At 36.1% G+C, this 26,540-nt stretch overlaps 1 protein-coding gene across 10 annotated transcripts in view; it reads left to right on the forward strand.

Moving 5' to 3' along the window:
- Positions 1-26,540, forward strand: part of GATAD2A (GATA zinc finger domain containing 2A) — a 234,882-nt gene that overhangs the window by 45,073 nt on the left and 163,269 nt on the right. For 2 of the 10 annotated variants that reach the window (XM_069086915.1, XM_069086912.1), the window contains exon 2: positions 8,890-8,965. The exons of the other annotated variants lie outside the window; for them this stretch is intronic. The gene's annotated coding sequence lies outside the window, so the exon portion shown is untranslated. The remainder of the gene's footprint in view (positions 1-8,889; positions 8,966-26,540) is intronic. 10 annotated transcript variants of the gene reach the window in all.

Below are 26,540 nucleotides of genomic sequence, written 5' to 3' on the forward strand. Positions count from 1 at the left end.
AGGCAGTAATATCTTTGGGGCAGGACAAGGAAGGCCTTGTACTTGAGCTGAGCCTTGAAAGAGACACTTTAACTGATACCCCAAACTCACTGGTCAATGCTGGGGAGTTGTAATGCTCCTTGCTTCCCATTGTCACTTACAGGATCTTCTTCTACCTGCACTCAGTACCCTTTCTTCTTTGGGTTCGCTCAGTTCACATCTATCACCCAATCACAGTTCTGGTAGCTTTTATTTACATTCCTCTTCTTTCTTCAATGAGTTCATTGTCTGGTTCTCTTTACTCTCTTAACTTCTGCCCTTACTCTCATCGCTGCAATCTTCTTTTTTGATTGGAGTGTAGAATCATGAACACCAAAACTCCATTCAAGCAGAGAGCTCAGCTCAGATATGTCTTGTTTTTGTTTTTTGGTTTTTTTTTGGAGGGGGAGAGGGCAGGGCATTTGGGTTAAGTGACTTGTCCAAGGTCATACAACTAGTAAGTGTTAAGTGTCTGAGGCCAGATTTGAACTCAGGTACTCCTGACTACAGAGCTGGTGCTCTATTCACTGCACCTCCTAGCTGCCCCTATATATGTCATTTCTTAACGGTCTTCACTGTTTAGGTCTTCTGACTGACCACCCTACCATACTTCTGAATCAGGAACCTTCTCCTCCTTCCACCTCTGCTTTTCGGTTTACTTTTGTGTATTGTCTTTGTCCATTACATTGTGAGTTCTTTGAGGACAGTGATTATAGGTGCTTTTTGTTTCCCCAGTGCTTAGCACAGTACCTAGCATATACTAGGTTTTTATTAGATGTTTATTCACTGCTAGACCTTCATTCTAAGGGATTTCAACACACACATTAATGCTTCCTCATATACCCGAATCTCCCAGTTCTTCAACTGATTAATTTCCCATGATCTACTTCTTCATACCTCAGCTACACACAGTCATACTCTTGATCTTTCTTTCATTCACAGTTCTGTATCTTTAATCATAAACTCTGAAATTCCTTTATCTGATTACAGTCTGTTGTCATTACACCTTGTAATATCCTCTTTGTTAGTTCTAATTCCTCCACCCCTCAGTTTTTTCCCAGGATTTTACACCTGCACTCATTATACTTACCTCTCTTTTCTATTTTGAGCTGTTGTTGAACTAATTTAACTTTACTCTCAAATTCTTTGTCCCTTTATCCTGTCATCAATCTTCCCCTAACAAACTTCAGCCATGGATTATTCCCACTATCTACTGTCTTCTGTCTTACTCACGTGCTGTTGAATGAAGCTGGAGAAAAATCACAAAACTGTGCTGGGTGGATCCATCACAGATTGATGTTATATAATTTTAACTGGGCCCTCACTGCAGCAGTGCAAGGCAGTCTGTCTACATTTCATTATTTGATTCATTATCCCACTCAACAAAATGACTTTTTCAGATCTTTGTATTTCTCCTCAAACCTTCCATTGCTTCTCTTCCCCCTCCCCCAACTGAAAATTTTGTCTTATATTTCACCAAAACCAATGACTTTCATCTTCAGCTGTCTATTGGATATCGAACTCAGTGTCTCATAAACATTTTAAACTCAACATGTCCAAGACAGAAGTTGTTTATTTTTACCTCTAGGTTCTCCCTGTTTTTTCTAACTTTACCATTAAACTATAGAAGGCACTACCATCTTCCCAGTCATATAAGTTTGCAGCCTAGCATCATCCTTGACTCCTCACTCTTATCCCACATTTCCAATACGTTGTCAAATCCTATCAATTAATCCTTCATAGCATTCCTATAAGTTCCCTGTTCTCTTCTCTAACACTCCCAGCACCCTGGTATAGTCCCTCATCAGTTCTTTTCCTTGCAATAGCCTTTTAATTGGGCTTCCTGTTTCGTCTTTCCCCGCTACAATCCGTTCTTGACTCAACTGTCAAATTGATTTTTTTTTCTACTCATGTGTGCAACCCCTCCCCCCCACCCCCCAATCCTCAGTAAATTCCATTAGCTCTCTATAACTTCCAGGATAAAAATTTGAAACACTCTGTTTGGCAGAACCCTTTATAATTTTGCCCCCTCCCCCTTCCAGTTTTCTGACAACCTGACTCTCCTGCCATCCCCCAGATATTCTGTGATCCAGTGACATTGGTCTTCTTGCTCTTCCTTGCAGAAGATACTTCATTTCCCAAATTAAGGCATTTTCACTTTCTGGTCCCATGCCTAGAATAATCTATCTTCTCATTTCTACTCCCTGGTTTTCTTGGCTTCCTTCAAATCCCAACTAAAACCCCACCTTTTACAAGGAGCCTTTCCTGATCCACCTTAATGCTACTCTCTTCCCTCTTTTGATTATCTCTAATTTATCCTGTATGTTATTTTGCTTGTACCCAAGTGTTTACCTAAAGTCTTCCCTATTAGAATGTGAGTCCCTTGAGGACAAGAGCTGTCTTTCTTTTTTTTTGTATCCACCCTTGATTAATACAGTATCTGGTACACAGTACATTCATATATCATACTGTGTTTCCCCAATAATAAGACCTATCCCGAAAATAAGCCCTCCCCTTACTGTGTAAGATTCCTCTAAAATAAGCCCTCCCCCGAAAATAAGCCCTATTGAGATTGCTACTGTAGTGAAGGTGATCCCCTGTGCTACACGCTACATTACCGTACCCTCTGTATGCACCGTCCCCCCAGGGTGAAACGCACACCACGCTCCGAGCTGCATCCAATCAGAGCTGCAGCAGTGAGCGCATCATCCTGTTCTTCCCCAGTGATTTGCTTATTGAATAAAGGTACATTTTTTTGTTCACATTTACCTGTTTGTTAAAATTTCTGTCAATGTTCATTAAAATAAGCCCTCCCCTAAAAATAAGCCCTCTGGTGTTTTTCTGTCCAAAAAAAAATAATAAGACAGTGTCTTATTATCGGGGAAACACGGTATTTGTTTACCCATTTTCAAATAGGAAGACAGTACCTTAGTTTACAATTTTTGTGACTGTCCTTAGTTCACAATTTTTGGTTACCAAAAAAAGAGCTATTAAAGGCATTTTTGTATATTATAGGTATTTTTGCACATATAGATTATTTTCATCTTTCTTTGATTTTTTTTTTGACATATGGGCCTAATAATGGAATAGCTGGATCAAAGGTATGCTCTGTTTAGGTAACTTTACAGATGTAGTTTCAAATTGCTTTCCAGAATCGCTAGACTTAATTTATAGCTACTCCAATGGCTCTTTTCCCACAGACCTACCAGCATCTATTCTTTTCTTCTTTTGTTATCTTTGTCAGTTTTCTGGGCCAGCTACTATCTTCTTTCATTTTATAGATGAATGTGTACCATTTACATTCATAGTTGTCATCATTAATTGTGCATTTCCCTCCATCTGCTTCTCATGCTTTGACTCCCATGTTTGTATTTTAAAGTTTCTGCTTAACTTTGGTCTTTTCATCAGGAATGCTTGGAAGTTCTCTTATTTCATTAAACGTCCATTTTTTCTCTTATAGGATTATACTTCATTTTATTGGATAAAATATTCCTGATTGTAAGCCTTTTGCATCATGGGCAAAAGGTATTTTTGTATTTGAAGTTCTCTACTCCTTTTTGGTGGTGGCTACTAAATCTTGTGTGATCTCGACTACGGCACCTTAGAACTTGAATTAATTCTTTCTAGTTGCTTGCAGTATTTTTTTTTTTCTTTTGCCTAGAAGCTCTGGTAAATGTACTGTTGGCTATTCCTGGAGTTTTCATTCTGGAGTTTCAGAAAGTGACTAGTGGATTCCTTCTACTTTATTTTCTAAGACATCTGAACATTTTCACAATTTCTTGAAATATAATGGCTAGGCTTTTTGGGATGGGAGGGGAAGGATGGTATGGCCTTCATATAGTCTAGCAATTTTTAAATTATCTTTATTTGAGATATACAAGTTATAGGAGAGAACTTCATTATAGAAACCTAGAAAGTATCAAGCAGAAGAAGGTGAACAACAGTGTTAAAGGCTTGCAGAGAGGTCTAGATGTATGAAGACTGGTAAAAGACCATTCAATTTGGCAATTAAGACATCAGTAGTAACTTTGAAGGGAGTAGGTATTTGGTAATGCTTATTTATTTGTTATTAATTGGGAGGAAGTAAGGTATAGAACATTCAGGAAGAAACAACACAAAAGAAGCCACAGAGGTGAGGCTTTGATTAGAGCATGACTTGTCACAAAGATTGTTTAGAATAGAAAGAGAACTTAGGAGTCTATATAACCTAACCTGTAGCTTCACAGGCTTTTCTTGAATACTTCCACTGACAGAAAATTCATTACCTCATAAGGAAGCCTTTTCCACTTTGAAATTTTTCCTTATATAAAACCTAATTTTTCTTCTTTCTAACTTGTTCCTTGTTCTTACCTCTGATGCCCAACCAAGCAGGACAATTCTAATATTTCTTCCATGTGACTGTCCTTAAATACTTGAAGATAGATTAGGTCATCTCAGACTCAACATGCATAAAAAACTCTTTGTCTCTCCCCTAAAGTCCTGTCTGTCTTTTAAGCTTCCCTATCACTGTCAAGGCTGTAACTATATTCTCATTATTCTGGATTCTCAGTATCAGTTTAACCCTTGAATCCTCTCTCCTACTCACCCCAGTTATTTCCAGATGTCTGATCATTTGCCAAATCTTGTCCTTTCTATCTTTACAACATCACCTCTCATATAGTCACCCCTCTAATTCAAGCCTTTATTTCCTCTCACTTGAACTATTGTGGCAATGTCTTATTTGGTATTCCCTAACTCAAACCTTCCTATTCCAATACATCCTCCATACCACTGCTGAAGAACTGATTTTTTTTATAGCACTTGTCCATGTTCCTCCAGATTTCAATAAATTTTACTGACTACTTACAACTACTATTACTTATTACTTTACAACCTTTTCCCTTTCTACCATTCCAGCCTTTTTACATATTTACCCTCCCACCCCCATGCACACTTTGATTTAGCTATATTGCCTTGTTATTCATATATATGATGCTTGATGCCTTTGTACTCAGTGCTAGCCATGCCTAGAATGCATCCCTTTCTCATCTTTGCCTTTCAGAATCCTTGCTTTCCTTTAAGACCATGGATCTTTTTGGGAGGCTAGATGGCGCAGTGAGTAAAGAGCCGGCCCGGAGTCAAGAGGACCCGAGTTCAGTTCTGTCCTCAGTCACTTAACACCCACACAAAAAACTAGCCCTGTAACGTTGGGCAAGTTAACCCCAAATGCCCTCCAAAAAGGCAAAAAAAAAAAAAAAAGACCATGGATCTTTTTAACATGAAATGCTACTTGGCCATCTGTATATTTGAAGCTGATGTTTTAACCTTTAATTTTCATGAAACATTTTTTAACATTTGGTTTAAAAAAATTTTTTTTTGATTTTGGGATGACTGGGTGGTGCAGTGAATAAAGCACTGGCCCTGGAGTCAAGAGGATCTGAGTTTAAATCTGGCCTCAGACACTTAACTAGCGATGTGACCTTGGGCAAGTCATTTAACCCCAAATGCTCTGCCTCCCCCCCCCAAAAAAAAACAAAAAGAAAATTTTAAAAATTTATTTCCATATTTGTTTCTTCCCTCTATCCTCATTGAGAAGGCAGACAATTTAATATAGATTATACATGTTTAACCATGCAAAACATATTAGCCTTGTTACAAAAGAAAATGCTGGCCAAAAAAGCCAAGAATAGTAAAGTTAAAAAGTATACTTCAGTCTTCAGACTCTTATTTGTTTTTAAGCATTTTATATCATTAGCCCTTCAGAATTATCTTGGATCATTGTTTTGCTGAGGATAGCTAAGTCATTCACAGTTGATCGTCATACAGTATTGCTATTACTCTGTATGATGTTCTCCTGGTTCTGCTGACTTCACTTTGCATCATTAGTTCATGTAAGTCTTCCCAGGTTTCTCTGAAAGTATCCTGCTCATAATTTCTTACAGCATGATAGTATTGTATCACAATCATATGCCACAACTTGTTCAGCTATTCCCTAGTTCATGGGCATGCCCTCAGTTTCCAATTCTTTGCCACCATAAAAAAGAGCTGCTATAACTATTTTTGAACATATAATTCCTTTTTCTTTAAAAAAAAAAATCTCTCTGGGCTGCAGACCTAGTAGTGATATTGCTTGGTCAGAGGAAACTCCTTTGGGCATAGTTCCAAATTGCTTTCCAGAATGGTTGGATCAAATCACAACTCTACCAACCATGCATTAATGTCCCTATTTTTCCATAACCCCTCTAACATTTGCCATTTTGCTTTTCTGTTTTATTAGCCAATCTGATTGGTATGAGATGTTATCTCATATCAATCAATTTAAATTTGCATTTCTCTAGTCAGTTTAGAGTATTTTTTCAAATGACTATGGATAACTTTGATTTCTTTGTGTGAAAACTGACTTCATCTTCTTTGACCATTTATCATTTGGGGCATGGTTTACATTCTTATGAATTTTTTTCAGTTCTTTATATAGTTGAGAAATAAGATCTTTATCAGAGAATCTTGCTTTAAATTCTGTACTGTGTACCTATCACCTTCCCAGTTTTCTGTTTTCCTTCTAATATTGGCTGCATTGATTTTGTTTGTGCAAAACTTTTTTAATTTATTGTGATAAAAATTATCCATTTTACATCCTGTATTGGCCCCTAGCTCTTTGTTTGGTCAAATTCTTCTTACCCATAAATCTGACATTAAGACATTCCATGCTCCCCTAATTTTCTTATGGTATCACACTTTATGTTTAAATCATATACCCATTTTGATTTTATCTTGGTCCACAGTGTGAGATGTTGTTCTATAGTTAGTTTCTGCCAAATTGCTTTCCAGTTTTTCCAGCAATTTTTGTCAGATAGTGAGTTCTTGTCACCAAATCTTGGATCTCTGGGTTTGCCAAACACTAGGTTACTGTGGTGATTTGCTCCTGAGTATTTTGTACCTAATCCACCACTCTATTTCTTAGCCAGCACCACCAGATTGCTTTGTTAAGTTGATTTTTTATTTTAACCTATGCGGTATCCCTGTCATTTTAACAGCATTTGGCCCAATATTCTAGTCTGTCATGGTTTAATTCAACAAATATTTATTAAGTCCCTATTATGTCTGACTGAGGCAGTGTGCTAGGTTCTCTTTGGTTTTTGGCTCTATTTTCCACTGTGTAGTTAATCTCAGTTTTGTCATCTTCCAATTGATAACCTGGACCCTTAAGTCCTGGATAAAAATGTTAAACAGTATTGTATGCTAGTGTGTATACCATTGATGTCTTCACAGTACACCAGTTGGGCAGCCTTGGAAGAAGTGATTAGAATTATATACACTCAGAGAAGTGAACATTAATATTGGTTTTGTTTCTTACTTAGGCCAATTAATCAGCTACAAAGTCATTCAAGTTCTCTTTCATTAAACCCCATTACCTGACTTGTTAGGGGTTCACAAATGTTCAGTCAACATCATAGTAGGTTGATGTTCTTCTTAGTGAGAAACAACTGCGGATTTTATCATAATTTGGTGCTATATGGAATAGATAATTGCATGTACATTCAGTAGGATGTTTCCTAACAAACTACAGTCATTCATTTAGGAAATGTTAGCCTTTTAAAGACTTCTTGGTTACAGGAAAACATTGAAACTTAGGATCTTCCTGTATGACTGATGTTATTTCATGCTAGTGAATGTCTTTAGGAGTGTGTGCATGCCTGCATGAGTGCATTGCATGTGCGCGTGCGTGTGTGTGTGTGTGTATGTCTGTCACAGAGAGAGAGAGAGAATAACAAGATTTTTTTTTTTTGCATTTTAAGGAAATCAAATCTCCTTGGATTGGGAATGAAACAGATCTGGTTTTTTATGTGAAATCCTTGCTTACACAAATAGATTAGTTTGTAAATGGATTGTTTGAAGTTTTGCCCTTGAAAACGATAGAGAAGTTTGGAAGAAGGAAGAATTTAGAAAAGAGATAATTCATTTAGTTTTAGGCATACTGAGACTAAATGTCTTAAGATGTCTGTGGGATATCAAGTTTGAGACATGTCAGAAGAGAGGTTAGGGCTGGATATATATCTGGACGTCAGTTCATATAGGGAAGATAATTGGGCCCACAGGAGCTAATGAGCTCACCAATTGAGATAGTAAAGAGGGAGCAGAGAAAAGGGCTCAGGAAATTATGGATAAGATAAATGGATTACTCTAGCCCCTCAATTCTAAATGGGCTCATTTAGACTATGTTGAAATATACTCGGATGAAAGAGTGTTTGTATTGGAACTGTTTACTAAAATTAATCTTGACAAAACACAAATATTGAAAAGATTTTTTTTTAACTTTTAGAAATGAAAATATGTGATCATCAAGGAAAAGACAGTCTACACTATCTATGCTCATGTCCTTTGTTGGCAGGTTACTAGATTGGTAGGTCATAGATGCTTATGTCCTTTGTTGGCAGGTTACTAGATTGGTAGGTCATAGATGCTTTGAAACAACTGCTTGGGTTTCAGTAAGTCATTAAAAAAGGTCTCTCAAGATATCCTTTTGGATGATATAGGCATATGGGCTAGATTGGCAGTTACTTATCTTTTCGAGTTTCAAAAACTTATTTCTAAGAAAATAAGATTTTTTTGCAGACTTCCCCAAGATAATATTTGGATTTATTGGTTTGAGAAAATGTATGCTAAAAGACTGAATTTAGTAACACTTAAGTTAGTTAGTATTTTATTAATCACAAATGTCTCCTAAATTTGAAAAACAGTAATAATTTTTTGTCTCATGTATCTGATGGCCCTTGTATTTTTGTCTGATCCAAGTTAAGTAATATATATTTGTGAAAAATATTAATTATGTGGAAGCTATATTTGTTTATTTATGGATTCCAGGACCCTTTGTAAAAATTCCCTTCTTTGTAGATCTGTGGTCCATAAGTTGGGAGCCATTTGGGATCGTACAGATTGAGAATTGAAAGGGTATTTGAATCCCAGGGTGGTAAGTAATGACTTGATCTGAGCCTGGAGGGAAATTTCTGGTGGAGTGCTACACTGATCTCTACTACTATTTGACATGCTGTATAGTTAATTGGATAAAGGCATATATGACATGCTTCTCAAATTTTCAGATGACCTTAAACTGGGAAGTAAGGTTAATATGTTTGCTATGATTCAATATCCAAAAGGTCCCAAACAAGCTAGAATAATGGGATGAATCTACTAAGATGGTCAATGGCTGTGTTTAACTTCTGCACTCACTGGACTTCAGAGTCCCTGTGATAGTAGTATAGTACATTCCTTTTGCTGTCTCCTGTGAAGTTAAGGTTGTCTTTGTGTTAAATAAAATTACAGCTTGACAGTTAGTAACTGAAAACATCATTAGCTAAGAGTATTGTTATGCTAACTGCCGAGCATTCTTTAACTCCCCAGTGTGCCTACAAGTTGCTAGGCTAGTCATTTGTTCCAGATCTTAAGTTGCCACCCTTGGTGGATCCTCTTTAGGGTCAAATATTGTCTGTAGTTAGATGGTGGAGACTGGCCAGAGCACTATACAATTTTAGCTGGGTGTGACTGGCAATCAGAGAGTTTTTCCAGAATTCGGAAATCAAGAAATGGGGTCAGGGAGAGAAACCCTTTTGTTTATTTCCTTTAACTATATAGCCTCTCACAGCCCAAGAGAACATGGAATATGATGAACAGAAGTCATTTCTAGGAATTCTGTATATGTACTGGATGATAAAGAAAACCTTAGACATTTCACCAGGGATAACATGAGTCTGCCCATCTTTTTTGTTTTTTTTTTCTCGTGAGATGTTACCATTTACATTTTTTCTGATCCAAGTTAAGGAAAAAAATGGTCAGTCTTACCTTTACATCAAAACGATACAAACAGTAAATTCATATTGCTGCAATTGTTTATAATTTAAAGTTCTTAAAGGTCTTTTACTCTAGATTTGGACATATTTGTATACAACAAGAATAACTCAAGGGGGGAAGCATCTTATTTCTTATTTCCTTTTTGCTTTCCTTAAAAAAAACAAAACAACACTTTTTCCTTCTACCATCAAAGAAAAATTCTTGTTAAAAATAGTTTTAAAATGGCAACATATATTGTTAATGATTAGTCTTGGTTAGTTAACTGGAGAAAATGTAAACTCTCCTCTTTCATGGAATTGTGAAATATTTTAGTTTCGTAGAGCTATTTTTTGGCTAAATTAATCTGCCAGTTAATCTGATTTCTCTCTGTAGTAATGGAGCTAGATATTTATTTGCCTTTTTGTAGCCCTTGTCATGTAGTAGTAAACATCTAGGTTTATTTTATGCTAATGTTAGCATTTTACTTTGAGGACATAGTTGGTTCATTAACTTATCCCCCATTAGTTTTCCTTTGTTCACTTTAATAAAAGCCGCTCACATTTTAATAGAACTTTAAGGTATTTACAACTGTTAAGTGTTGGAATCTGAATTTGGATTTAGGTCTTTTGGCTCCAAGTGTAATATTCTTTTAACCGTGTTAGTTGATTTTAGTCTCTTTGTTTTGATGGTGATTTAATGATTTGCTTCCCTCTGCTTATGAGATAAATACTTGTGTGATTGCCTGACCAAAATCTAAAATGGAAAGGATCCTTTATTGGGCTTACTCCTTTAAAAGTAAGTTGTAAAGTTTTTTCCAATTTCCATTTGCCCCAGACACTTATCAGTTTTTTTTTTGATTAGATGTTTTGGTGGTTTTTCAGAAAAATTTCACCTATTTTTAAATGTAAACCTATACTATACTCCAGAACTAGGAATTTCAGACACACATCTATATTTTGACTTGCTACTCCCCCAGCAAGAAAAACAACTTTGCTAAACAGTAAAATGTAATAAGATCATTTCTTAACTGATTATAAGCCTTGGTTATTAAGGAAATGACTTTTATATGGGAAAAGTGTACAAATAGTTTGTTTCCTGTTCTTTGTTTTTTCACTGTGCTGTTTTCTTATGGTAGAAGTGAAGTCTTATATAAACATATGCTTTAATAATTTTTTCATGTTTTTACAATTTGGCCAAGTATTATTAGAAGTGCCTGTTTCTAATTTTAAAGTCACAATCCATATATGTACTGACATAGCACATGTATGTTTGAAGATGATGCAATCTTAGTACTTGGGGCCTGGCACTAGCTCCATGTAGGCAAAATCCTAAACAATCAGGTTTTTTTTTTCTTTCTTTCTTTTTCCATTCAGGAGTAGCCAACCAAATGTTGATTTGGGTGCTTTGAGCATGCTTGATCTTCTGAATTGACCTGCAAAGAAACACACTCCATTTTGTGCTGAGTTAGTGCTCCGTCTGGGTTTACTCAGTGTTCATTTTCCACGAAGCATCTGTGGGACCTATTGTCATATTTGCTTTGGTCTCTTCAGCTTTTCAAATTGTTGATCGATGCAATCAGACCATGTTACATCCCTTACTCTCTGTCATCAGTAACAGATTATTTATGTAAAATGTCAGAAAAAGGCCTTTGTCAGAAATTCAAGATAGTGTTAAAGTGTTGATTACAAGTATTTATTTGGGCATTATTGGTTATAGCATAGTTGGGCAGGGGTTCTTAATATGGGTTCCATGAATTTGTTTTGTTTTGTTTAAGTATTTTGACAACTATATTTCTGTGTAATTGGTTTCCTAGATTTCTTTCTATTTTATTTTATATATTTAAAAACATTATTCTGAGTCAGGAGTCCATAGGTTTCCAGACTGCCAGGGGAGTCCAAGACACAAAAAAGGTTAAGAACCATTAGGTGTAGAATCATAGGATTATTATTATTATTATTATTTTAATTTTTGGGTCTTTAAAAATAACTTTGTTGTAGGTTATCTTTTTCTTTCATAATCAAAATTATCCCAAGTATCTCTTCCTTCCCCCTCCCACAGAGCCATCCTATATAACAGTGTTTTGGTTTTTTTTTTAAGAAGAAAAAAATCATCACCACTGAATACTACATTGAAAAGCCTGAAAGCATATGTAATATGTAATGCCTGGGGACTCGTCCAGTAAAGAGTAGGTTGGGGGTGAAACAGCAATATTCCATTACATTCACGTACCATAAATTTTTTAACCATTCTCCAATTCATGGGCTTTTATTTTCTTTCCACTTTTAAGTCATCACAAAAAAGTGCTGCTGTGATTATTTTTGGTGTATTTGAGGTCTTTCTTATGGATGGCTTTCTTAGGAAAAGTACAGTAATGGAGTCTCTGGTTCAAAGAGTTTGGGCATTTTAGTCACCTTATTTGCTTAATACCAAGTTGCTTTCCAGAATGGCTGTACTGTTTCACAGCTTCACTAACAATGTATTCCTGTGCTTATCCTTCCATAATCTCTTCAACATGGACTATTGCCTTTTTTTGGTCATTTTTACCAGTTTACGTGGGCAAGGAGAGGTGAAACCTCTGGATTGCTTTGATTTTTAGTTCTCTTATTAGTGATTTGGAAAATTCTTTCATATGGTTGTTTATACTTTTGCCACTGCCTTGTAGAGCTTGCCCCATGGAGTCCTCTTTTCCTTTGTACCACACTCCCAGAGCAATGCCTTTTTTTTTTTTTTTAACTCAGGTCCTCCTCACTCCAGGGCTGGTGCTCTATTAACTGCACCACCTAGCCGACCCAGCAATGCCATTTATTTTATTACTTTCTGTAGGGCACTGCTCCACAGTTCCCCCTCCCCAACACATCCTCAGTTTTGCAGCCAACCAGTACTCTATACCAATGGTCCCCAAATTTATTTGGACTACCACCCCCTTTTTAAAAAAAACTAATAATGCCCCTTAAATCTTTCTTTAACCCTTTAATGGTTTTTTGAAATTTGCATCATTTCAAAAAATATAAAATATATTTTTAAAAGGATGAATCTTAAATTTAATAACTTATTGTAAATTTGGTTTTTCCTGCATTGAAATTTTGATAACCCAATATTGCTTCATGTAACCATATAGTTTGGTATTGTAAACAAGTGATTACATGCACATATTTCTGCTGATACATATTGAGCTGCTCACCTGCCAACACTGGTTTGTTAAGACCTGTTGGTGGACTTGACCACTGACAGGTTATAACTTGCATTTTGTGTTTATTTGGAAAATAATGTAATCATTACAACTTTAACTCTGTTACAGAACAGATGAAACATGTATGAACAGTTTTTCAAAATTTTCTTCTCTTTTGTTATGCTTCTACTACATCCTTACTTTTGAAGCTATTACCCCTCTCCCCTTCATTCCAGCACACCCCCCCCCCTCCAGGGGCTGTATTGTCAGTCCACTTTGGGAATCTCTGAAAACCTTCTCCTATACTCTTCCACCTTATTTGTCTCAAATTTCACCACCTAGGTCCGTGCTCTCCCATTCCTCCAGGTGTCAGTTGTACCCAAGAGAGCCAACTGCCCCCCTGCAGAACTGAGAGGAGTAGATTTTTCAGGCATTAAATCCCTCAGATCACTCAGTGCAAGTTCTCAGTTTTTCTTCATATACCATCTCTCTTTACCCATAGAAACATTTGTCAGGGAAACCTTCTCTCACCACCAAAGCAAAGCCTCCTTTTTTTCCCTCACTTTTTAATCATTACCTCCCTTTTCCTTCTTCTCGACCCCACTCCTCTCCTCTTTAGGCACTTCTATTTCTGAGACTACAGGAGTCACCTTCCCCTCATTTTGCTGTCCCTTCATATGAGCCTGGTGATATGAGCCTGGTTCTTTCTGTTTCCCTGCTTCATATCTCCCCTTCTTTACCCCCTTCATGTATTCTCCCATGCTGTAATGTAGTCCCACAAAAACATTGATTTACCTGTAGGCAGAATTTCTCCAGGTTATGTATGTAATGCCCCAGTCTGGCTTCTTCATTGTTTTTTTTCTACCAAACTTCCATTCTTCCTTTACTGTGCCTCCTTTTGTACATTTAGAGAGAAGTCTCTTACTGGTCTTACTACTGTCATTTGTTGTCTGGCTGCTTCATTTTTTCACTCCTGCATTTCTGTTCTTTGAGGGAGTTTGAATACCAAGTAATTTCTTCATTTCTTCCTAAAAATGTTTGATTTGCCTCTTTATTATTGAAATCCATCATTTTTCATTTATGGCTAGGCTCAGATTTACAAGGTAGGTCACTCTAGGCTGCTTCCTGAGCTTCAGTGCTCTTTGGAACACATTATTTGTGTTGTCTTGTATGTTTTTCTGGTGAGTGCAGCTAGTCCTTTTTGTAAATTTCCTTTCCTTTTTATTTTAAGGTCTCTTCCCTGATTGCTTGCAGAACATTTTCCTTCTGGATTGAATTGTTCAATTTAACCACAATGTGTCTTGGAATTTGGAGCCTTGGTTTTTTTCTGAAGGTGATCAATGAATCCTTTCAGTTTTTCATTTTCTGTGTTCAGAAGTTCTGTGCAGTTCTCATTTTTTATTTCCCATAGTGTTGTGTAAAGATGATAGACTGCATCATTTGTAAGAGGAGACAGACAGGATGTGAGAGTGATGAAGAGGAGTGTGGCACAGAGTGCTGAACCAGTCATAGACTTATCTTCTACAGGGTAAACTTCACATTTAGCAAAAGCAGGACTCCAAGGCAAATGACCACCAGAAGACTTAATGTCAATAGATTAAAGTGCTTCCCCTGTGTGAACAGTTTGTTGCTGACTTGGAGGAAAAGTTGAGCTAACACATGATTGGCAACAGTGGAAAGGAGAGGACAGCTTTCAGAGATTGGGTGTACAGCACCACATTTACTCATCTGAGCTAGAACACTCACAAATATCAAGATTGGTTGAACAGAAATGGTGGGGAAATTCAGAGACTGATAAATGAAAAATGAGAACTTCACAGATTTCCAAACAGGATAGTTTGTCTCTAAGAAGGCAGCATTTAACTCCATCAAAAATAAGGTGCAAATGAAACTTAGAGATGCAGGATTCTTGGTTTAGTAAGAAGGCAGATGAAATTCAGTTGTATTCTGCTATTAACAAGCTGAAGTGCTTTTTATTTATTTTTAACATTTAAAAAAAATTTTTGAGCTCCAAATTCTGTTGTCTCCCTGAAACATTAAGGAGTCAGATATAGGTAATATATATGCAGTTATGTAAAACATTTACATATTTGTCATTCTGTACAAGACTTGAATAAAAGAAAAAATGAGAGTGAAGAATAACATGCTTCAGTTTATTGTCAATATTCTCTTTCTGAAGATAAATAGTATGCTTCATCATTAGTCCTTTGGGATTGTCTTGGATCATTGTGTTGTTGAGAATAGCTAGATAATTTTTGTTTGACGAGAGGAAAGAAAAGGAAAAACTTTGAAAAGAAAATCTTATATTCAAGAAATATCACTTGATGCATGCATGTTCTGGACATTATAAATTAAAGGTTGATATATGGTTAGATGAAAATACCTGAAGGGATAACAAAAAGTAGGTGAATGGAGTATGAATAACATGTGGCTACAGCTGCATTATGTGACAGTGTTTGAGGTCTTGTTATAAACTTGAATTTGGGACGTTATATTACTAGGTAATATTGTTGACACACTTCTATATTCAAATCTGTTTCTGTATCACTTAGGACTATATCATAATGTTCCATTTTCCTCTACTCCTTAGTCATATAAAGAATTAATTGGATTAAACCTGCCTTTGACATTGATACCTGTGTGACTATTGACAAGTCACTTAATTAAACTTCTTTTGACCCTAATTTTCTAATTTCTTAAATTCCCCCTTTCAGTTCTAAATCTGTGATCCTTTTTTTTCATCTCCTTAGGAATTAAATGAATATCATAGTTTAAGATGATATAAAAACTAGGAAGATATGTATTTAACCTGTCTCCAACTTGATGATCAAGTTATATGAAAGCATGTGACTTTAGTGAGTTCAACTAAATATTTTGATTATTGTCTTGGTTAATTTTACAGAATTTTTTTTTCTTTTCTTTTTCTGTCCTTTGATAACAAGGATTTGCTTACTGGTTAGAGGAGGTATAAATATAATCAGAAATGAAGATGTTGTAAAACAAAAGATATTAAAAACTAAAAATGCTTAAAGAGTGATTACTTCTGGTCTTTTGAAAGCCTTTGTAACCACATAAAATTCAGGCACTGCAACATGAGTATCCTCTAAGGTATTGGGAGCTCTTTGAGACAGTGTCAGTACTCTTTCTCTCATCAGTTAAAAGGAGAGCTGAACTTCACATAAGAGCAGATTGGGAAAAGAGGGTGGTTGCCGTGTGTGTGTGTGTGTGTGTGTGTGTGTGTGTGTGTGTGTGTGTGTGTGAGACCATGTCAACAAAGGGACTTCATCTGTCCAAATCAAGAGGGGCTAGATTTTCATGGTGTACTATGGTGATTGGCTGTATCATTGTTATAGTCATAAGATAGCCACTAACATCTTTTTCTGCTACCTTATTGTGATGGGAAGGTGATCCTGGGCTCTCAAAAGCCATGCAAGTAAAAATATGAACTCTGGCAGGCCAGGCCCCACCAAGCTGGAAAGATTTTGAATATGGACTTGGCAATGGACTATTGTGGAAAATTAACTTATTAAGAGGTGGTTTATAAAAATATAAGCTATTGTGACCAGAAACTTCACCATTATGTGATAATTTTTTTGAACGTGGCAATTTACGATGGCATTTCTCTTTTTTTTTTCAACCTTCCCCACTTACCTCTTCTTCCCCTTACCTCCTTCTCTCTTCTACTTTCCCTCCTTCCCTCCCTAAGACAAACTGGAGTGGCTTTGGAGGGACATTTGATGGAGCTCTATTGTATTGTAATGATAGAGGATCAGCAGCCAGTTAATATTCATAGATGCTCTGAAAATTCTAGTTTTTACTTAGCACCCACTCTCTACCCTTTGTACACCATTTTGTCTCCTTCTCCATACATGAATGAGGACCATTTTGCTTTATTGTTTGAATTGTGGTCGAAATTCATCAGTAAGTGCTGGTGATGAGGTCAGTGTTTAACTGGGTTGGTCTTTGGAAAGTAGGCATGGCCTGTTTTTGTGATTGTACTTTCCAGTATAATAAAACCTTTTAGAACATATGCATGCTGGCCTAGCCTTTGAGAATACCACTCATGATTAAGTATTAGATGTTTTAAACTCATCATGTGCAAAACTGAATTCATTATCTCTTTTCCCAAACACTCAATTTTTCCTAACTTCACAGTTATTGTTGAGACCCGAGCAACCTTGTTGTTATCCACAGCTGCTTATTTTCTTGCTCCCCAATATCCTATAATTTCCCAAGACTTATTGATTCTGCCTTCCCGGCATATCTAGCTGATACCTCCTCTTCTGACACTGAGTGATGTCAGTCCCTTATCACCTCACACCTGGGTAGGAGCCTGCTAGCTGTTCTGCCTGCCTCAAGTCTCTCCCTTACTTCTTCCTTACTTCAGTCCATCCTCTCAGCTGTTATGTTGATCTTACTAAATAAAGTACAGGTCTGACAGGTCTCACCCCTCTACTCTTTGACTTAGTCATCTCTTTAGCTTTTATTGATCTATTTTTTAAAAGCAGTATTTGAATATTTTTGCTGATTATTGCTTTGTAATGTGGTTTAAGGACAGTGAATGCTATTCTATTGTTCCTTTTTTTCTTATTTCCCTCAATAGTCTAGATTTTTTCCTTCAAATACATTTTGCTATTTTTATCTCTGTGAAGATATTGGTAGTTTAATTGATGTAACATAAATCTATAAATTAATTTAATTTCAAATAACATCCCATTTTTCAGAAAGTAGAGCATTGTTTCTTAAGCCCTTTAAACTTCTCCACTTGAGTGTTATGTTTTATATGCATGTAGTGGTTACTTAATTCTGGAAGGAACATAAATGCAGTATAATAATCTTCTCCAAATTCCCAAAATGTTGCCCTTTCATACTGTAAAACAAAATTTTTATTGATGCTGTTTGCTTTAGCATTACTGTCAGTATTTTTAAATATAAAAGTATTTTTAAAAATAAGTTCAGCAAAACCAAGTAATACATTGATCCCATCTGACAACATATGAAACACTGTATACTCGTACCTCTTCTACTTTTTCATAAAGGGGAGAAATGGATTTTTTAAAAAAATCTGTTCTGTAAGCCTGGTTATTACAAACTCGCAGTGTTCAGTTTTGTTTCATTATTTTTAGCTTGCATATTACTGTTCTTATTAATATTTTCCTGGTTCTGCCAACTTAGCTCTCCATCAGTTCATATCACGTCTTTGAAAAAATGGTTGGTGAACATCTAGAAAAGGAAATGGTAATTACAAAGTACTGGGATCACTACGTCGGGAACAGGTCATCTCCTGTTGACTAACTTCATTTTCTTTTTTGACAGGATTACTAAACTTGTAGATGAAAGGGACAATGTGAATATATAGTGTACCTAGATTTTTTTAACAACAGAAAAAAGTTTTATATGTGAATATATAAATTTCTATTATACAATTTGTTTTTAAAAAAATATTTCAAATTCAGCATATTTTCAAAACTGCTTTATTATCTCTTTCCTGTTGAACTTTCATCTCTTTTTAAAAAAAATTAATTTATTTTCAGATCTGCATTCTCCCTCCTTCCTCTCCACCCCTCATTTGAGAAAATAAGAAAAATAGACCCTTGTTACAAATGTGTAGTCAATAAGCAAAACAGATTCCCACAGTGGCCATGTAAAAGAAGTCTCAATCTGCACTCTTAGGTCATCACCTCTCTATTAGTTTGATAGCATGTTTTATCTTTAGTGCTCAGAATTTATAAATTTTTTAAAGTTGTGTGTCTCTATAGTATTAGTGTTATTGTATAAATTTTCGGTTCTGTTCACTTCCCTCTGTGTCAGTTCATAAAAGTCTTCCCAGTTTTCTCCAAATTATCCCCTTCGTTATTTCTTACAACACAATAGTATTCTATTACATTCCTTTAACATAACTTGTTTGCTTCTCTCTGAATGAGCACTCCCTCAGTTTCCAATTCTTTGCCACCATGAAAAGAGCATCTCTAAATGTTTTTGTACATATGGATCCTGTTCCTCTTTCTTTTTCTCTTTGATGTATAGACTTTGGAGTGGTATTGCTGTTTGTCTAGATTTAAAAAATAAAACTTTTAGTAAGGTTCTTGTACTGTTCTTGTGGAGAGGATTGAGAGAGATAGAGTCAATGATAATACAATTAGATGGATTCAGAACTAGTAGTTAATGATAAAATGTCAGCATCTCAGGAGGTCTATAGTGGGATACCATAGGGATCTGTGATTGACTCTGTGCTTTAAAATTTTTTATCTGTGACTTGGAGAAAGGCCTAGATAACATGCTTATGAGATTTTCATGACAAGCTGAGAGGAGTAACTAATATAATGAATGACAGAATCAGGATCCAAAAGGATTTTGACAGTCAAGAATATTTGACCAAATCTAATAAGACAAAATTCATTAGGGATGATAGGTTCAAAAAAATCTGCTTCGTACAAGATAGTAAAACATGGTTAGACAGCAGTTTGACTGAAAATGTTATGAGGGTTTTAGTGGAATGTGAGCTTAATGTAAGTATGCAGTATGATATGATAGCAAATTTTGAATCCCCACTCCTTGGCATAGTGCCTGGCACACTATAGGTTCTTTTTTTATTTTAAAGCAATCGGGGTTAAGTAACTTGCTCAAGGTTACATGGCCAGTTATTTCTGGGTGTGGTGCTGAGTATCTGAGCCCGGATTTGATCCAGGTCATCCCGACACTGGAGCCGGTGCTCTTACTTGCTGAGCCACCTGGCTGCCCCTAAGCAATTGGGGTTAAGTAAGCAATTGGGGTTAAGTAACTTGCTCAAGGTTACACGTCCAGGTGTTTCTGGGTGGGTTCTAAGTGTCTGAGCCCGGGATTCGATCGCAGGTCTTCTCAACACTGGAGCCGGTGCTCTTACTTGCTGTGCTACCTGGCCGCCCCGTCACACTATAGGTTCTTTTTTTTTTTTTTTAAGCAATTGGGGTTAAGTAACTTGCTCAAGGTTACAAGGCCAGTTATTTCTGGGTGTGGTGCTGAGTGTCTGAGCCCGGGATTCAATCTCCAGGTCGTCCCAACACTGGAACCGGTGCTCTTACTCGCTGAGCCACCTGGCCGCCCCACACACTATAGGTTCTTAATAAACATTTGACTGACTAATTGACTTTATCAAACCTTCTCTGCTATACTGTGTTAAATTCTGGATGCCACTGTTCAGGAAGAACATTGATAAATAAGCTGAAGATACTCTGAGGAGTGCAACTGCTATAGTGAGGCCTGAGAGTCCATGTCAAATGAGGATCTCTTGAAAGAACTAGACATATTTAACCTAGAGAAGATTAAAGAGAAGAAGCCATGATAATTATCTTCAAGCATATGAAAATCTGCCATGTGGAGACAGGATAAGCCTTGTTCTGCTTTCCGATAGGGCAGAATGAGGAGCAGTAACTTATGTTTTGAATAAGGCAAGACTTCTAACAATTATAAATGTCTAAAAAGTGGAGTTGGTTGCCTCAAGAAATAGTCCTTGAAGGTTAGATAGAGGCTTGATGTTCAATTGTTGAACCTGTTGTAGTTGGAATTCCTTTTATGTGTGAGTTACAGTAGATAGTTGCTGAGGTCCCTTTAAAATATCAAGTTCTCTGTTGTCTTGCCATATTGCTTTGCTTTGATTATACTATTTCTTATAATACAATAATATTTCCTACATTCATTTATCTTAATTTGTTCATCCAGGTTATCTATTAGATGGACATTCACATTGTTTCCAGTTTTTTTTTGTTTCACTGAAAATGTTATTTGGTGTATATGTTTCACACACACAAGAATAAGATTTACTCTCCTTAATACTTAGTGAAATTGATATTTTCTGGTCTATGTGACTTTTTCTGCTAACCTATGCCTTTCTATGCCATGGTCTCTGTTTTTTGGGTTCTTAAGTCTGTTTCATAATGGACTCTTTTTAGTTTTTACTGGGGTTTTCTTTTAAAAAAATTCTCTAGAGCAACTTGGCTATCATATTTAATAAAATGTTAAGGATAAAAGGAGTTTAGAATTGACATTATATTTAGCAAGCATTTAGATATAAGGAAACAGAGGCTGAGATCACATTTGTAATTATGACTCAACTGGAATTCAAACCCGGCACTTTAGATTCCAGATACATTTCCACTATTAGTTTATTCTTGTGATCACTCCAGTGCAAAAGTTAGTTCTTGCCTGTTTCGGAAGAGGTAAAGTTTCTACTTCTCGGGACCTTTTCTTTTCTCTTCTTTTACCCTGGTAAGATATGACTTTTGACTGTACTGACGAATATTCCCACAGTTTATTTCATAGATTAGGTTCTAAAAGAAGAAGTACTAAGTCAGTGAAAGGTTAGGGCTTCAAAAATTTTTTTTCAGATCTTGTCATGGTCCCTGCTGATGCCACTTTTCATTGTAGGTTAGCACTTGAGTAAACCCTAGAATGTAGAACATTGGAGATAAATGATTACTTAGAAGTTATCTAATTAAGACTTCATTTGAAAAAATGAGGGAATTGTAATTTAGAAAGCCAGTTGATTGAGAAATATTTGAAAATAGCAGTCACTTGCTTAGGGCTATCTCAGAAATGTGTTTAATGTTTTTTGTTTGTTTAATGTTTTTTTAATTTTAATTTTTATCTTTTGCTTTTTGGAGGGGAGAGGGCAGGGCAATTGGGGTTAAGTGACTTGGCCAAGGTCACATGGCTAGTAAATGTTAAGTGTCTGAGGCTGAATTTGAACTCAGGTCCTTCTGACTCCAAGGACAGTTCTCTACTCACCGAGCCATCTAGCCACGCCTATTCTTTTTTTAATCAGTTTATTGTTTATTTAGTATTTAGATTAGTATGACACTTGGAGATTAACTGCCCTGTAAATATGTAGGGACAGCTAGGTGGCACAGTAGATAGAGTGCCTACCCTGGAATTGGAAAAACTCATCTTCCTAAGTTTAAATCTTATCTCAGATTCTTACTAGCTGTGTGACCCTGGGCAAATCACTTGACCTATTTCAGTTTCCTCATCTGTCAGATAAGCTGGAGAAGGAAATGGCAAACCACTCCCAGTATCCAAACCCCAATAGAGAGTTGGACACAGTTGAAATAAGATTGAACCATTAATAGATTAATAGATCTTTTTATATCTTATAGAAATTTAGAACTACTGATGTATGTATGTGTTTGTATGTAGATATACATATATGCATGTCTTATGTATACCCACATATGTATACACATGTCTTCACATAGAAGATTCTCTGGGACCATTATATATGCATAGAGAGATGACACTGTGATTATGTCATATCCAGTGCTAATGGAGAAAACAGATGTAATCCATTAGAAAAAATTTTGTGTAGCATTTTGTGTTGTATGAGGCCAGAAATTTTTTAATTAAAATAAACAAGTAGAGAGATTCCTCTGGACAGAAGTGCAACTGCAAGACAGGCAACGGATCCCTAAGGTACTGGATCTTTTTAACACCAACCAATTGACGACTGTATAAGAAAAGCCGTCAGTACGCAGAGAAAAATGTTTAATAAACAGAAGGAACCACTTTACCAGTGCTTATTCCTAATTCTAGGAAGAGATTTGAATGTGTCCATAGATTTTATATTTCAGTTTTATAGGTGGTGCTGAATCTAATCAGATAAAGGATTTGACTTTTTTGAAAAATGCTTCCTTTGTAATCCCTTAACTGTTGTCATGTTTTCTGGCTAACAATGTTGCAAAATATTAAAAGGCTTTAATATTACAGTCCTCTCTGGATTCCCCAAATTGTATTTACACTCTTTTTAAAACAAGTTTCCTCTGCAGGAGTCAGGTTTATTCTCATGACTTCTGAAATGCCATTTTTGTCTCAAGACACAAGTGATACTGAGGAACATTTCATCCTTTATTACATGTAGACCTTTAGTAACTGTAGAAATTTGATGTTTCCTCTAAAGATTTCTCATTATCAATTTCTGTCATGATTGCCACATGTATACGCCTAGAAAGTTAATTCCTTTAACTTGTTTTGAGCAACTAGCTGATCAAGCACTATGAATCACCTATTCATGAACATCTTTCTCATAATATGAATTTACATTAATCCCTGAGTCAGACTGAATTCAGAGAGGCACCTCTGTCCATCATTCACTCTAAGCATTGAGTGTCCACTATGTACCAGGCCCTTTGCTAATAAATCAGCACAAGGATACAAAGAGAGGCACAGGCAGTTTCTGCCTTTGAGAATCTCAGTCTCATGGAATTGGACTTTGATGCTTTCCCACATAGCCACACTACAATTTTTATGTTCCTCGAGGACTTAACTGTGATAGTTTGAAGGGTAAATGTCTTTCCACTATTAGGTAATCAAATTGAGCAGAAACAAGATTGTGCAACTACTTCCAATAACATGTTTTTTGGGAATGCCTCTTAACTTCCAAGCCATATATGTCAAAATATCCATTAGTTATAAAACAGTAAGCATCTTCCAATTAGTGCTGTATTTGAGAATTTTGGGAAGGATTAATTTATTGATAATCACATTATAGCAGTCCAAAATAAGATTACTTTCTCCTGATCCCTTCCATTGTTCCTATTGTGACAAAAATAGATTTCAGGTTTTTTGACATGTAATAATCTTTTCCCAGAGGTGATATTTAAAAAAAGGGGTGGGGGTGGGGAAGAGACATCTATCTGCCCAGTCACGTGGCCTAGCAACCTGAGTGTTAACTGCACATATTCAATCTATTGCCAAATTCTGCTGTTTCTGCCATCACAAGTCTCTTGTATATATTTATTACCCTACTTCGGACCCTCATCATAACTGACCTGGTCTATTGCAGTAGTCTTCAAATTCATCTTCTTACCTCAAGTTTGTCTCTGTTCCAATCCATCCTCCACTCAGTTGCAAAGTAACTAAAGGATAGGAGAATTCATGTCACCTTACCCAGTAAAATTCTATGATTCCCTGTTGTATCTTATTGGTCCAGTCTCCTTACACTTCACTCATGTTCACAAACGGTGCCATCTAGCTATACTTGCCTGTTAAACGTTACTTGATTTTTACATTGTTCCTGGCTTTCTCTCATACCTGGTATACTCTTTTCCTCTCTCTTAGCTTCCCTGGCTATTTTTCAATACTCAATTCAAATCCCACTTTTTGCAGGTGACTTTTCCAGCTAGATATCTTCTCTATAATGTGAGCAAGCTCCTTGAGGGCAAGGACTGTTTTTTTTTTAACTTGCATTATTACTTGTATATGCTTAGCTCTTAGTAGTTTAATAAATGCTGCTGATGGATTATTGACTGTCTTGTCCTCCATTATTTGAATGCATTCTCTCACTTTTACCTCTCTTCGGGGAGCACTTCAGGTTGCATTCTCTTCTGCCTGCTTGAATCCATTTTCACAGTACCTTCCTTGCAGTTGCTTATCTTAGCATATTTCCCCTGTAGGATGTAGCTCTTAGCTTATTTGGTTAACTTTGTTTTTTGTCTTTTGTATACCCCATGGGGCCTTTTAGTTAGTAGGTGCTTAATATATAGTAACTGGAGTTTTTTTGTTTGTCTAATTCACTTAATTATAATACAAAATAACGTAGAGTATCTTTATGTCTTGTCTTCCTATTAATATATTAGTTTCTTTAGAATTATGTGCCGCGTCTTTAACTTAGTATCTCTGATACTCTGAGGGCACTTAAGACAATACACAAGTATTACAATAAATGAAAATATTATAAATAAGTAAAAAAATATTAAAAAGTTCTTAGAACAGTTTGGGCCACATAGTAGGTGCTATATAAATGCTTATTCCCTCCCTTCCCTAGTACATAGCACAGTGCTTTGGACTCTGAGTGCATAAAAATGTTTTTTTAATTTCTTTTGAAAAAAATTGGAAGTTCCCTATAGAAAAGAAACCAGGGTTCCTGTCTTTGGCCCTGGGAGATTCAACAGATTGAAATTATGGGGGAAACATTTCAGTGATCATGTATAAGGAAGGTTTTTTTTTTTTTAACAGTTTGAGTTGTCCACCAATAGGACGCTCATTCTGACACAAGAAATTTTAAAGTAGATGCTGATTTTTAATACTTGTCAGAGATTCATAAAATGGAATAAATGGCCTTGTCCCCCTTTCAGTTATGTTTTATGATCTTGTATTTTACAGGGATTTGTTTTCACCTATTGTGTGTGAGGCTGCACTTTAATATTTGGCTCTTTAGCATTCTGGGAAGGAACTTAGACATGTTGTCTTACATTGTGGATTTTGATGTTAGACATACAAAAAAATAAGCTGATTCTTGACCTCTTATAACAGTGATAGATCTGCCTACTCCAAGTTATTTTTATCATTTGGGTGGGGTTTATAGAGTCATTTATTGTGAGCAATGGTTCATAAAAACTGTCTACAATTTTTGCTTCATCTATCACTTTGCAATTTCTCTTGTAAAAAAGTATTTCTCACCATCCCCAAACTGTGAATTGCATGTGAATCTGTTTAAAAATAAAATGTTCTTTATCACAACAAATTTCTGGCAATCATGGGTGAAGAAATGAAAGCATAGGTGATACTGGAAATAATGTAAATTCCAGGTAAAAATCATGAATGCAAGTGGGTTTCTTTGACTGCCTGAATGCAAATCCAACTCATTACATATTTCCTAAATGTCTTTTAGACTTTCTTGGTTTGTTTATATTAAAACATTTATTTAAGCCACAGGTTCTTTAACTTGGTTGCGAATGAGTCAAAGGGTTCCTGAAGTTGGATGGGGAAAAATAACTTTTATTTGAATATAATTGGTTTCCTTTGTATAATTCTTTATATTTTACTTTATACATTTAAAAACAATATTCTGAGGAGTCCATAGGCTTCACCACACTGTTGAGGGGTCCATGATATAAGAACAATTAAGAACTGATATTGGCGAACCGACAGACCTATGTTTTCTGTACTGTATATGAATCAGAAAATATAGGTATTGGTTCTAGTTCTGTCACTTTTTTAGCAATGTGGATATAGAAATTCACACTGAACATTGGTTTCCTTAGAGATTATGATGTATGTCCATATATCAGAGTTCTCCAATTTAAGTAGAATAATAGAATTTCAATCATATGGTCCATACTTGGGGACAGTTTCTTGTTATCTCCTAAAACACCCTAGTTTTTCAATTGATCAGCCTTCTCAACATTTTCATCTACTTCAGCCAATAGCAGGGATACTTGGACCCTTGTTCAAGAGGTGACTTTCTGTCTATGCCAACTCTTCTGCTTGATCTCATAATTACCCATAAATAAGTTTCAAAAGTCCTTCATGAACTGATTCCAAATAGCCATTTCAGACTGCTCCTCTTCTTACGTTCTAAAGTACAGCCAAACTGGCTTTCTTGTTGTTCCTCGTGCATAACATACTCCTTCATCCTGTGCTTTCCCCCTGCATCTAGAAGGCACTCCCGTTGCCATCTCTTAGAATTCTTGTTTTCCTTCCAGGATCAGCCTAAACATCATTGCATCCTATCCAAGGCTTTTCCAGAACCTTGTCTTCCCTTGTATTTTATTTTGCATATTCTTTATATGTACATATT

The sequence above is a fragment of the Petaurus breviceps genome, unplaced genomic scaffold, assembly GCF_028583685.1.
Source record: "Petaurus breviceps papuanus isolate PSGF00001 unplaced genomic scaffold, PetGlider_PUasm1.0 180, whole genome shotgun sequence".
NCBI lineage: Eukaryota > Metazoa > Chordata > Mammalia > Diprotodontia > Petauridae > Petaurus > Petaurus breviceps.